This window comes from Athene noctua, chromosome 2 (genome assembly GCF_965140245.1).
Source record: "Athene noctua chromosome 2, bAthNoc1.hap1.1, whole genome shotgun sequence".
NCBI classification, from domain to species: domain Eukaryota; kingdom Metazoa; phylum Chordata; class Aves; order Strigiformes; family Strigidae; genus Athene; species Athene noctua.
In genome coordinates, this window is record NC_134038.1 from 121,007,241 (window position 1) to 121,019,790 (window position 12,550).

The window sequence follows — 12,550 nt, forward strand, 5'->3', positions numbered from 1 at the left end:
TGCTAAGTCCATGCCTTGCATCATTCTCTCTTTTTGGTTATCTTTTCTTGTAACAAGATGTGTTCTTTATCAACCCTTGAAGTTCATCCTCTGAGAAAAAGTGATTAGCAAGGTATGCAAGGCCACAGAGGAGGAATATCTGTCTTTGGCTTATCACTCCAGCTCCAGCCTGGTCTTTTTTCCTGCTTCTCCTCTTGCTCTGGCCTTGTTTCTCCCTTTGCTTGGTGTTTACCACCCTTACTTTAAGACATTTTCACAGAGGTGCCACAGACTCCCCGAGGCATGGGCTCAGCCGTGCCCTGCAGTGGGTCCATTGGAGGCTCCTGGAAACGGCTGTGTCCGGCTCAGGGCAGCCCCTGGCCTCTCCTCACAGAGGCCACCCCTGCAGCCCCGCGACACAACCCTGACATTTATGAGGGGGAAGAAATCACGATGCAGGTAGTCAAACACCAAACAGGTTGCCCGGTGGCTCTGGAGTCCCCATTCTTGGAGGTATTCCTAACGCAGCTGGACACAGCCCTGAGACACCTGGCCTAACACCCACGCCAGCCCTTCTCTGAGGGGCGCCTGGAGGAGAGGGGTGCCAGAGGGCCTTTCCAATCCAAATTATAGCGTGATTCTACAAACTTGTTTCAATCACCTCCAGTCTCAGTGAATGTTTGGAAAACAGAGGAATACAGAGATAGACCAGAACATTTGTTCTGTGCATTACTGAGGACAGCCTACCCTTCCAAATAAACAGTTATTCTGCATTAGGTTTGTGACCAAAAAGTCAGGGACACACAGGCAGAGCAGGAGATGGAGCCTGTACCAAGCAGCAGGAAATGGAGACTGTGGAGACAAACTGAAAAAGAGCTCTCTAACACAAAAGGTTGCGAAGCAGAGAGTCTCACCAGCCAGCCATACGTTGTTTCTTAATTTCAAAGCAGTGTGCAGAAAGTCCCACACGCTAGAAAAAGTGTTTGATCTCCCTGTCCCGCTGTCTCTTCAGCTGGAGTCTCTGGTTCAGCCCTGGAGCCGTCATGGCATTCAAGACGTGACCAAAGCCTCGTCTGCCTCTGCGAGCCTTCCTGGGCTGTGCCGGAGGGAGATCTGGGCTGAATTCTCCTTCTGCTTTCTCCTTGCTTCTTGCAGGGTACAAATGCCCCGGTGCTGGTCAGTGGCCCTGCTGTGGAAGAGAGAAGGGTCTGGCACCTGGGTTTGAAGGTGGGGTTGAACCCAGGTCTCCCACCCTCCTGGGAAATGGCCTGACCATGGGTGCTGTGGAACAGGGAGGAAACTCAGCCACCTGAAAGGGACCCGCTTGTGTGCTTGTTTGTCAGTTGGTTTCCTACAACTGCTCTTGACTGGTTTATGTGGGCCTGAAATAGAGGATGTACCTATGTTAGGCACATTCTGACACCATCTAGAGATGAGGCCACTGGGCATATTAGAAACGAATTGATTGTATTTCCGGGTCCCCACACATTTTGTCGAGATGCAGGAATAGCACCAGCTACACCTCTCAGCTCTCTTCCTGGCATGTCAGGTATATGTCTGCAGTGCTTGTGACCACTTCATTAGCACTGGGAAACACAAAGAACTGTGAATATTTACCTAGGTGGCAATATTTCCAAACAGTAATTGTCTGGAACCTCACTTTGAAATGTCCCTGGGCATTTCACAGCAAAGACATTGGCCGTGCTTTGCATACACACGATGAAATCACACCTGCATTTTATCACAGTCCTTGTGAGGCGCTTTCCACCTGTATTATCAACTTGTATCAAATCGATTTGAGTCTGTTTTCACTACCAAGAAAAAGATTGCAGCCACACACACCGTAATTCTGTTTAAACATCAGAGTTCAAAGATAGCCTTCCAACCAGGAAGCTCGAATTCTCAGATTTCCTATCTTTTCATCTTTTAATATAACCGGATCCAAGTCCCACGATTCTGTGCACACACAGAGAGAACCATCATGACTTAGCATCTGGCCTCCAAATCCCTTCTAAACCAGTGGGAAACACAAACTACCTGAAGAGCCAATGCCCCTATTAACCACAGCACACGCCCAGCAACCACCAACTGTATTATGAAAGGAAGAGAACAACAGAACAGTTGCTTTCTTTGAAAGCCTGGCAGTAAACGGTGGCAGTATCACCTGGGTATTTATCCAGTAGCCTAGCAGAAAACACCTGTCCATTGAAAGGGAGATCTGGGCTCAGCTTCCTCTTCCTCTTGAGTAGGCTTAGATCCCGTGAACACAACATAACTGCCAGGAGACAGGTTGAGCCTTCGTACACAAATGCAAGAAAAGCATGACTTGCCTGGAAGTCCAATGGTCCCATCCCTGGCCCTGCCCCAAGGAATATTTCAGACTTTATCCTATTGGAAGCTAATATTAAAATGCACAAAGAGACCAGGGAACAAGGACAAGAACCCAGATTCTTGGCAAGAAGACTGGCATGTACCTTCTGCTTGAAGTCCGCTCTGAGTTGAGACTTGCTGGAGCCGCCTTGCCACGCCATAAGTCAGCCCCCAGGCCTCAGAAAGAGTTAACCTGAAGGCACCTACCGGTGCCCAGTGCACTGGGTATCCTGATGGGGGAGCTCCTGCCACCAGGCCATTTCCTACCTCTGGATCATTACCAGAGCTTGTCTCCAGCTCCTGAGGAGCCAGAAAGAGACTGGCTATGATAAGTGGTCAATTTTTATTTTCTACCTTACAGAGCTTAAAAAAGACAGTAACCCCTTATGGCTGTTTTTTACCATGGAAGCATTTATCTGGACACCATATCCTCACATCTGCTGCAACATATGTGGATCATCCACAACTGGTCCACTGCCAGGTTATCCTAGAACTCTTCTTGCACCTGGCTATGGGGATAGGCGTCTCTCTGTAGTTCACTTCCAGACACAGTTCTGTTTTTCTCTGGAGTTATCTCCACATGAGAGAGGCTGTCTTCTTCAGCTGGGTCACTCCTGGACAAGAATTCACCAAGTGTCTACATGACATCAAATACCTTACCTCTTTTTTTCTGAGGACAGACTCCTTACTCTAACATGATGTAATCCCAGAACAAAATGGGGAAGATGCCACCAGCTTTGGGGTCTGATTCATTAAAAAGTTGGGATTTCAACAAGTTAGGAGCTAAAGGAAATAAATTCCAAGTGACCGTCTCAGAACACCTGCACACAGAGGAGGGAATCACCAACCTGTGCTAGATGCTGGGCACAGCGGGCGATCTGTAACGCTGCTCAGAGCCTGGCTGGCTGTTTTACACTCACAGGTAGCAAGCCTGTCTCCTTAGGATGAGAGAGAAGAGATACCTGCAACTTTTCTCTGCAAGTACTGGCAGGAAGGGGGTAAGTTGCTCCTTCCAAAGAAGGGCAAGAAGAAGAAGTGCCTGTCTGCGACGTTTTAGCTAATTGGCCAGACAACTCTCCAGAAGTGTCACATCTGAGCTTAATGTTCTCCTCAGCCAGAGGGCACTCAAATCAGTATCACTTACCTGTGTCCACATCGCCAAGCTGCAGGGTATTTTTTGGACGTGGAAAGATGCTTTCTGTCACTGTTTCTGCACAAATCTCTGGTGTTCCACACCACGGAGATGTCTGTGGCTTCCCATTGCAATCACTAAACCTTGTTTCAAAGTCCTTTATTTCTTCAGCTCTCACTTACAAACAAGTTTTGTAAACTTGTTTACTGAGACAGCAAATGCAGCAAGACGAATGTACCTTCTGTATTTTGCTCCCAGCCAGATCCTTAGTGGTAAAGCAACGACTGCAGCAGGTTTGGGGGAACACTAAAGAGCAGTGGTTCTCCACCTGTGGTCAGCAGACCCCTGGGGGGTCCGCGATGTCATCACAGGGGGTCCATGGAGGCTTAAAGCAGGGGTGGGGAACGTCCAGCCCAGAAACATTTGGTCTGGCCCACAGCAAGCACTGCGCCTTCCCTTCCCGCAGCCCCCTCCCCGCAATGCTCCTCTCATACTCAAGCCCCCCCCACCGCCTGCCCTGAAGCACTAGTACATTCCGTGCCAGTATGGTTCATGGGACCCACTTTCACCCGGCAGTTTTTCTCTTCAAGACATTTCCTTAACCCAGTGGCCCTCTTTAGGGCCACAACGGGGCTGAAGTCTGTTCATCCAAGTGGTGGTGCTGGATCTGTAAATAAAAACGTATGGTGACTGAACACAGACAAACAAGTGGGGAGGTGAGAAGAATTGTAAAAGCTTGTCATCCAACTGTAACGTGAAAATTGGCATCAAATTCAGAATTATCACGTTAAAATACCATAAAATGGTCCATTTGAGCAAGATGAGTGCTGATGCTATTATTTTAAATCTATTTGGAACCATTGCAATAAAGGTATTAGGAGCGTGTGCATTAACAGATTAACTTATTTCCCCTTCTCTCCAAATCTGAATACCCTTCATGAGAAAACCGAAATCAGTATTTGATGCAGTCTCATGCTTTAATTTGTGAATCAAGTCTTGGTGGTCTGTGGCCACAAAAGGTATTTAAAGGGGGTCTGTGGTGAAGGAAAGGTTGAGAACCCCTGCTCTGGAGGATTATGCATAGGCTAAGATGGGCCTGGCACCTGCACTGCAGGAAGAGTGTGTGACAGAGCGGGGCTCTAAGCAGCACCCCACACAATCCACTCTGTGACTTGCTGCCTGGGAGATGCTTCCCTACTACACTGATACGCTATGCCAAGACCCTGTGGTAAAGGAGCTTCTAAAATTTCATCATTGTGGGGGTCACCCTAACTCCAGCCTCTCACTGGTAGAGCTTTCGTGTCTTCACTTTGGCAGCTCTCTTGTTACTGACGCAAGGATCAGTACACATCATCACTCCTATATATAACTGGCCAGCAGTAATAACGTGTGTAGCACCTTCCTCTATACATTAATCTTGTCCAGTGCTGCCACCTGGGAGCTGTCCTAGCAAATAGCAGCTTTCATCCCGAGTTCTCTTCACAGACAGGGTATTGTTGGTAGCTGTGCACTTGTCATGCCAAGCGCCTTGGTGAAATATGTGACATGTAACTAAGATATTCCTTAAAATATTTTCAGACTGAGATGTATAAGAAATAATGTCTGGCTTGCATGCTGTGGAGTGGTTTCTGCCGGTTTAGCTGTATTAAGCAGCTTTGGATTGATGCTCTTCTGTGGAGTGCCGTTTGTGGTCACTGTAGCAAATGCACCATTTCTTATTCTGGGTAAGTAGAAAAAGCGACTCGGATTCAGATACGAAAACTAAAGCGGAGTTAAAACAAACTGACGGTGTCAGTCTTACGATGTGAGCATCAGCTCCTGTGTGGTCCTGTCCTGCAGTGAGGGGAGGAGACAGGCAAAGGTGCAGCTGCCGCTGAGCTCCCACGGCCGGCGAGCCGCTCACGATGTCTATATTTATGGAGGCAATGGACTGGAAATCAAGTCAAGGCCTCAGTGGCAAATAAACATCAGACTGTGAATTAGAAAAAGAGCATTATAAAAAAAAAATAAATAAAACAAAGCAAAAAAAACCTCAACCACAAAAAAAACAAGCGAGCTACTAGCAGCTAAAATGTTTTCAGGAACTGTTACCTGGAGGCAGCTTCTCCTCCGCCTTAGGCTCAGCTAACGGCTCCCAGCACCGTGCTGGTGTGAGGAAGAAGAGGGAAGGAGCCCACCCGCAGTGCAGAGCGAGAGAGTAAACAAGGTGGCTAAAGTTTAGGGGGCCCCGGCCCCTCTGACCCACTGCAGCTCCAGCTCAGCCCTCACAGTCTCGCGTCACCTTTCCTGAATGATGAGCTGGGCTAAAAGCCTGTTCCTGCCCAGGTTTTGTTTCATCATGGATAGTGACCTTTATGCCATTATCAAATCCAAAGAAAGAGTAGAGGGAGGGGAGAGGAGGTGTCATTGGAACAAAAAACGGAGAGTGAAGGCTAACGCTGAGAGCAGAAGGAAGACGAGGACTCCCAGCCATGCAGCTGAGACATCCACCCACAGATCTTCCCAGGCAAGCGGGCTGGAAGTCAGAGATGGCTTGAACTTTGTTTAACATGGCTCACAGTACAAGCTGGTCTATTGGCCTGTCTTTCTCTGCTCTCAAAGACCCACCCTGTTAGTGCATTTTGAACTTTTCATTCCGTGGGGTTTGTCCTTTGCAAAGGAAAGCTAGCCAAATGCATTTTAGACAGATAATCAGCATATTAAGTCTTGAGATGCAAAGCAGGTTTTAAGAATTTGCCCTTCCTTGCAAGACAGTCCAGAATCATGCAGGAATTAAAATCTTGCAGTGCCATGGGGACTATGTGAATTCCAGGGCTGCCAGAGTAATTTTCCTTGAGGTTTCTGGGCAGTTTTACTGACAACAGCTCGGCAGAAAGTAGTTCACCAGCTGGTGTCCAGGAGAACAGCAGAAACCTACAGGATCTCCCAGGGGAATGATGGGAATCCTCACAGGTGGAAGGGAAGGCGTGCATGGTTGAGCACATCACATTATGCTCCTTTTATATTCAGGGGAGAGAAAGAAGACTTCTAGTTTCAAACCCTCCACCTATTTCCATATGTGGACTTGATTTGTGGTTAGTTGCCATAGAAGTTCCTACCTCTCCTTTGCCATGAAGGCAATCTGGAAACCTGGTTCAGATCAGATGTCTGTGCTCTTAATCAGATGAATCCATCAGGCCCAGGCAAATGGGTGAAATCCAGGTTCACATCCACACAACAGCCCCAGGAAATTCCTGAATCGCATTGAAGATAACTTTTTTGGTGTAGATACTAAGGGAGCTGACTCGGAAAAGCGCTGCCCTAGATCTGTTGTTTCTAAATAGAGATGGTCTCTTGGGTGGTGTGGTGATTGGTGGCTGTTTTGGCCACAGTGATCGTGAAACTGCCAAGTTTAAAAACTTTGGTGATATGGGAAAAGCTGTCAGCAGCGCTACTACCCCGGATTTCAGATGAGCAGACTTTAGGCTGCTTGAGGAACTAGTTAGTAATGTCCCCTGGGAATCTGCTTGTGAGGGTATTTGGGTGAATCAATGCTGGTCAGGTTTTAAGAGCCATCTTGTAAGAAGAGTGTGGGAACGAGCAATTCCAGTGTGTTGTAAGTCAAGCAAGCGGGGCAGCAGGCTCGCTGGGTGAACAGGGATCTTCTTCTGGAACTTGGTGGGAAAAGAAAATGTATGGACTTTGCAAGCAAGGTCAGGCGACCCAGGATTACAGAAACGCTGATCACCACTGTAAGGAGAGAAGGGATATGTAAGGCAAGAAGCACAGGAAGAGCTGCTGGCTCTGGTCACATCCTGGGCCAGAGTAGCCCACCATGCACAAATGCCTTTCCCAGGCTGGCCTGTAGGAACCCTGAAAGCCTTGGACTTTGTAGAATCATAGAATCATTTAGGTTGCAAAAGACCTGTAAGATCACTGAGCCCAACCATTAACCTAACACTACCAAGTCCACCACTAAACCATGTCCCTAAGCACCACATCTGTGCATCTTTTAAACACCTCCAGGGATGGTGACTCCACCACTTACCCGGGCAGCCTGTTCCAATGCTTGACAACCCGAATTTCGGTGAAGAAATTTTTCCTAATATCCAATCTAAGCCTCCCCAGCCACAACTTGAGGGTGTTTCCCCTCATACTATCGCTTGTTACGTTGGAGACGAGATCGATACTCACCTCGCTACAAACTACCTTTCACAGGAGAGCAATAAGGTCCCCCCTGAGCCTCCTTTCCTCCAGGCTAAACAACGCCAGTCCCCTCAGCCAGTCGTCACAGGACTTGTTCTCTAGACCCTTCACCAGCTGCGTTCCCCTTCTTTGGACGTGCTCCAGCACCTCAACAACTTCCTTGCAGTGAGGGGCCCAAAACTGAACACAGTAGTCAAGGTGCAGCCTCACCAGTGCCAAGTACAGGTGGACAATCAACTCCCTAGTCCTGCTGGCCACACTATTTCTGATATGAGCCAGGATGCCATTGGCCTTCCTGGACACCTGGGCACACTGCTGGCTCATATTCAGCTCACTGTCAGCTGACACCCCCAGGTCCTTTTCTGCCAGGCAGCTTTCCAGCCACTCTTCCCCAGCCTGTGGTGTTGCATGGGGTTGTTGTGAGCCAAGTGCAGGACCCGGCACTCAACCTTGCTGAACCTCATACAATTGGCCTCGGCCCATGGCTCCAGCCTGCCCAGATCCCTCTGTAGAGCCTTCCTACCCCCCAGCAGATCAATGCTCCTGCCCAACTTGATGTCGTCTGCAAACTTAGAGAGGGTGCCCTTGATCCCCTCATCTAAATCATTGATAAAGACCTTAAACAGAACTGGCCCCAGTGCTGAGCCCTGGGGGACACCACGTGTGACCAGCTGCTAACTGGATTTAGCTCCATTCACCACAACTCTTTGGGCCTCACTGTCCAGCCATCTTTCATTTTGCCCAGGGAGCAGTACACCATCCAAGCCATGAACTGCCAGTTTCTCCAGGAGAATACTTTGGGAAATGGTGTCAAAGGCTTTTTTAACTACTTGTGACCAAGCACTGAGTCACGAATGAGCCTGCATGACTAAATAAGTTTTATCTGAGGAGTTTGTCTTCTGCAGCCCATTGCTCAGCTCTCACAGAGAAGGGAGGAACAGCTGAGGACACGCGGGGGATGCAGAGGGCTTGGGGACACTCATGGGACGAGGAAGGAAGACTGAGGGTTCAAAGGCTTGGACAGTATGCACAGACCTCATGCGGTCAGCAGAAACAAGGCACTGCATCCAACCCTGGAGACAGGGCAGGATGGGCAAAGGGCTTCCTGCAGGGATCTGCCCTGCACAGCTGCACACCAGGGTGCATCAGCCTCCGGAAAGCGCTCACGTGCGGCAGGCACTGCTGCTGAGAAATGGCTCTGGGACTGGGAGCTCCCCACTGAAACAAACAGGGAAGATTGATGCCTTTAGAGGAAGAGCAAAACCCACTTCCTTGTCCTACCCTTCTACAGAAATGCCCTAAATACAAACAAAGATACAGCCCCCACCCATACTGACTGGAAGAGAAGTGACATTTCTTTCAGCTTTGCTCCTGGGCATGGCCCTGTGCCATGCCCAGCGGAACCGTGTCCCTGGAGTTTCACAGTGCAGACCCCAGCACACCAAGTTAACCTTCGGCCGGACACTCCTGCTCTGCCTCTTGTCAGCGCCTGTTCATATTGTCGTGTCCATCAGGTCTAGCTGCACTATTCTGTGAACACAGAAAAAATTTCAGGGGGAAATAAAATTTCCAGGAGACAGATGTAGGTGACACTACAATTACTGGCAGTAGTCTCCATCTTCGGGTTTTCACTCTGTTCCGTAAAAACATCCCTAACTGTTCAACAAATTTCATTTTACTGCTCAGATGTCCTTCACCTATTCTTTTTCTTTTTTTGGCAAATGTAGTAATGGAATTTAAGGTGAGCAAAGTGCCAGGTTCTTATTTAGCTTTTGTATTTTTGCTGCTGCAGCCTCTGCCTTTGAAGTCCAAAACTAGCAATGAAAGAGCCTCTGACAGTTCAAGAGTCAGCACTTCTAGCAGCAGCAATGTCCAGTGCGCAAGGAGGAGTAATCCTCCTTTTCTGCTCTCTATTACATATCACTTAACCTCTCTTTGAGGACATGTTTCTACAAACTCTTGGTTTTTCCCCTATTTCTGTGCTATTCCTTGCCTATAAACTACACAGGCTCAGGTTTTTTGTGTGTTCCTCAGTGACCTTCTCTGCAGAAGCCACCATCCCAAGCAGTGTTAAATCCACTTCTGTTGGTTTAAATTCAATATTTTTTCCCCATGTTTTCTAGTACTGGATTCAAGCTGTGGAACACAACCTGGACAGTTCAAAGATGAAGACAGACATTTGTTCTGCTGAGTGCTAAAACCAGTTCTTTCTGAAACGCACTAGCAAACTTGGCATTTCTACAGACAAGTAACCTGGCAAGTCCCAAGAGAACAATTGATTTCTTGCATTCAGCTGCTCAGCTGTGTTTTCCATTGTCAATTTGAGGTATTCATTTCAAGTGCAGAAAAGATAAATAGTTCCAGTACTCCTCTACAGGCAGGAGCCCAGTGTTTGCATAAACCATGTGAGACCTTGTTTCCCCTAAACCTAGACCTGCTCAACCCCTGTCCTGCCCCAAACTCACCAGCTGCTTCTCATTTGCTAAGAGAAACTGAAAACAGGAGCTTTCACTTCTTTGTAACTCTTGTTTGTAACTGAGCTGGGTTTGCAACCAGAGGATGGACCATCTGTCCTGATTTGCCACACTCATATTTATGGTCATACACAGCCATAATACTACTCATTCAGAAATGTCAGTGAGAATTATCAAAGCTGTTTCTACCATGGTGGCTTTAACTCTGGTGTTCATCAACTCTAGTGTTTCCATAGATTTTGATTACTTCTGTGTATCTGAGGGGGTACACGTCTCAAGTTGTAAAGAACCTCTGGCTCTCACTCTGAGACTCCTGACTTTATGACCAAAAAAATATTTGGATCTGTATGTTTGGACCCCATGTCACAAATTCCAAATGTCTTGCTGCTACATGTGTGAAAAATACATGACTTCTACAGTATCTTCTTCCCACCAGGGTGCCCTGGGAATTGCTGCATACTCATTTCTAGTCTAAACACCAGCTAACGAGGAGCTCGCCATGGAGTCAGAAATCCCTTTCTGAAAAACGTAACCTCATGTTTGAAGACCTGGGCTATTTTACACACTATTCCACTGCTGCAGCAAATACCTTGTTGCTAATCACAGGCCAGCTCTTGGGTTTTTAAATCTTAGGAGCCGTCCCCAGGAGTTCTTACTCCCACTGTTAGCTGTGAGTAAAAACCTGTTAGCTTCAGCAGGTCTACTCAGTTTAATAAAGGGCTTCTGTTTGCTCTACTGCAGCACCCTCAGGGAAGACAAACTGACTCACATTTTCTGTTCAGATCTATTTTCTTGGTGTCCCCTTTTCTTATGAAGATTAAACATCACATAGCTTTAAGGAGGTTGTGTGTAGCTCCTGCTGGCTGCAGTTTGTGCAAGGAGATGCTGTGGGTGATTGAACCTGTGTGGACCTCCTGGGTAACCACCGCGGAAGACGCGGTGCCACAGCACGACAGGGCAGGGATTCACTGGAGAGAACCGGGCCCTGATTGAGGACAAAGCAAAAAAGCAACTTGGGTTTCAGCCAGTCAGTCTGAAAATAATAAACCCATAAATTCTGTTGTGTTCATCAGTGACACCCCATCCTGTGATGCGTTCATAGAGCAGAGGAGCCTTCACTGAGTAAGAACTAAGAATATATGAGGTTGTCTTTTATCCTGTAGGGTCAAGATGCTGCATGAAAAGTCAATTCATAATCTGTTGCCAATTTAATGAGCTACTTGTTGAAGATCAAATGACTGATGGTAACTGATGTCTGTAATTTTGGAAAAATTGGTCTTAAGAATTATTAAACCATTCAGCCCAAACCTGCAGCTATGGAGTGTTTCTTCTGAGAGGTGCAGCAAGCGGCACAGAGCCAGGGTCTGTCTCTGTTCTGTGGGGATTTCTGACCAGTTGCATGAGACCAAGTAGACAGGGCAGAATCCTTTTTTCTTTCACGATACTTCTATGGCAACAATAGACTGGAAGTCTAATTATTCAGTAATTAATAATTTACTTCCAGCACAAACTGAAAGTACTGCTACTAATTTTCAGAGCACTGAGTCATAGTCTACAGGCACTCAATTAATTTCCACCTAGAGTCACCATGAAAGCTACATAACAATGCTTAAGATAAGTCACTGAAAGCCAAGAAAAATTGTGTGATCAGTTATTGGTGAAATGGAACAAAAGCATTTAACAAAGAACACTGGCAACTCTGTCTAAAAAACACTAACCAAAAGTTACCACAACAAAGGAAATTAAAATCAAACCCCAAAACTTCTCAAACGCTTTTGATTCTGTGCACACCCTCTCAAACTGGGCAGAGGGCAGGGAGAAGCAGTGCCAGAGACTACATGGAGTTTACCTGAAACTTTGCTGTGAATATACAAATACTACTTTATTTTAGTTGCTCAGATACTACAGTGATGGATGAAAGTAAAACCTTTAGAGAGATGCTCTGAAGAGTAACAACTACAGTCATCATTAAGATGTATCATATATCCCTTTGTAAAAGCAAAACAACATCAAGCACGAAGTTGTTTTTTGGTGTACTTAATGTGCATAAAAACAGAAGTGCACTTCAGCTGATGTGTCTTTCTATACTTACCTTTAACCCTAGGTTCCTGAGCAATAGGTTTTTTTGCTTTGCAGAGATTAAAACAAAACTACTGATCACCCTACCACCCATCCCTCTACCTATGACAGCCTGAGAATTCTTGTATGAAAGTCTTTGCAAAAGGTATCCTGAACTTTCCTGCAAATTTCTATGTCCAAAGAGCATTCTATTTCCCTCTCATTCCAGTTTTTCTGTGGAACCTTCCTACATGGAAAGATACTCAAACCACATCTGGTGGTGTTCCATCACTAGGGCAGCTGAACCTTCTACTGTAAAAGTAGCTCTGTAATAATCAATAAATATTTCTAA